At 34.3% G+C, this 2276-nt stretch overlaps 1 non-coding gene across 1 annotated transcript; it reads left to right on the top strand.

The window, feature by feature from the left end:
• Window positions 1-742: 742 nt before the first annotated feature.
• Window positions 743-850, top strand: LOC112752387 (small nucleolar RNA R71). The gene has a single exon (XR_003176826.1). It is a non-coding gene; the product is annotated as a small nucleolar RNA R71 (small nucleolar RNA).
• Window positions 851-2276: the final 1426 nt, after the last annotated feature.

Consider the following 2276-nt stretch of genomic DNA (forward strand, 5'->3'; position numbering starts at 1 on the left):
CCTTGCACTCTCCTTTTGGATTCTCTTCTGTATTGCTTGGGAGAGTACTAAGAGGGATTTCAGTGATCCTTTTACTCAGCTGGCCCACTTGTGCTTCCAAATTTCTAATGGAGGACCTTGTTTCATTCATGAAACTCACAGTGGCCTTAGATAGATCAGAGACTAAATTTGCTAAGCTAGATAGATTATGCTCAGAATTCTCTGTCTGTTTCTGAGTGGATGATGGAAAAGGCTTGCTATTGCTAAACCTGTTTCTTCCACCATTATTAAAGCCTTGTTGAGGCTTTTGATCCTTCCATGAGAGATTTGGGTGATTTCTCCATGATGGATTGTAGGTGTTTCCATATGGTTCAACCATGTAATTTAACTCTGCTATTGCAGGGTTCTCAGGATCATAAGCTTCTTCTTCAGAAGATGCCTCTTGAGTACTGTTGGATGCAGCTTGCATTCCATTCAGACTCTGAGAAATCATATTGACTTGCTGAGTCAATATTTTGTTCTGAGCCAATATGGCATTCAGAGTATCAATTTCAAGAACTCCCTTCTTCATAGGCGTCCCAGTACTCACAGGGTTCCTCTCAGAAGTGTACATGAACTGGTTATTAGCAACCATGTCAATGAGTTCTTGAGCTTCTGCAGGTGTTTTCTTTAGGTGAATGGATCCACCTGCAGAAGTATCCAATGACATCTTTGATAGCTCAGATAAACCATCATAGAATATATCCAGGATGGTCCATTCTGAAAGCATGTCAGAAGGACACTTTTTGGTCAGCTGCTTGTATCTTTCCCAAGCTTCATAGAGGGATTCACCTTCTTTCTGTTTGAAGGTTTGAACATCAGCTCTAAGCTTGCTCAGCTTTTGAGGAGGAAAGAACTTGGCTAAGAAAGCTGTGACCAGCTTATCCCAAGAGTTCAGGCTGTCTTTGGGTTGAGAGTCCAACCACACTCTAGCTCTGTCTCTTACAGCAAAAGGGAAAAGTATGAGCCTGTAGACTTCAGGATCTACTCCATTAGTCTTAAAAGTATCACAGATATGCAAGAATTCAGTTAAGAACTGAAAGGGATCTTCAGATGGAAGTCCATGGAACTTGCAGTTCTACTGCATCAGAGAAACTAGCTGAGGTTTCAGCTCAAAGTTGTTTGCTCCAATGGTAGGAATGGAGATGCTCCTTCCATGTAAATTGGAATTAGGTATAGTAAAGTCACCAAGCATTCTCCTTGCATTATTGTTGTTGGGTTCGGCTGCAATCTCCTTTACTTGTTCGAAATTTTCAATAAGGTTGTCTCTGGATTGTTGTAATTTAGCTTCTCTTAGTTTCCTCTTCAGAGTTCTTTCAGGTTCTGGATCAGCTTCAACAAGAATGCCTTTTTCTTTGTCCCTGCTCATAAGAAAGAGAAGGGAAAAAGGAAAGAAGAGGAATCCTCTATATCACAGTAAAGAGGTTCCTTATTGTTAGTAGAAGAAGAGAAGAAGAAAAAATTCGAACACAGATAGAAGAGGGGGTTCGAATTTGGTGAGTGATGTGAGGAAGAGATGTTAGTGGATGAATAAATAAATAGAATAAGATGAGAGAGGGAGAGGATTTTCGAAAATAATTTTTGAAAAAGAGTTAGTGATTTTCGAAAATAGTTTTTGAAAAAAAGTTAGTAATTTTTCGAAAATTCAAATAAAAATAAAATAATTAGTCTAATTAAAAAGAAATTTTGAAAAAGAGGGAAGATATTTTTGAAAATTAGAGAGAGAGAGTTAGTTAGGTAGTTTTGAAAAAGGTAAGAAACAAACAAAAAGTTAGTTAGTTAGTTGAAACAAATTTTGAAAAGATAAGAAGTTAGGAAGTTAGAAAAGATATTTTGAAATCAAATTTTTGAAAAGGATAAGATAAGAAGATATTTTTGAAAAGATATGATTGAAATTAGTTTTTGAAAAAGATTTGATTTTTAAAATCACAATTAATGACTTGATTCACAAGAAATCACAAGATATGATTCTAGAACTTAAAGTTTGAATCTTTCTTAACAAGCAAGTAACAAACTTGAAATTTTTGAATCAAAACATTAATTGATGATGTTATTTTCGAAAATATGATGTAAAATTCAGAAAAAGATTTTTTGAAAAATATTTTTGAAATTTTCGAAAATAACTAAAAAAATTGAAAAAGATTTGATTTTTGAAAAAGATAAGATTTTTAAATTGAAAATTTGATTTGACTCATAAAAACAACTAGATTTTAAAAATTTTTGAAAAAGTCAAATCTAATTTTCGAAATTTTAAGAGA

Source organism: Arachis hypogaea, chromosome 15, assembly GCF_003086295.3.
Source record: "Arachis hypogaea cultivar Tifrunner chromosome 15, arahy.Tifrunner.gnm2.J5K5, whole genome shotgun sequence".
NCBI classification, from domain to species: Eukaryota; Viridiplantae; Streptophyta; class Magnoliopsida; order Fabales; family Fabaceae; genus Arachis; species Arachis hypogaea.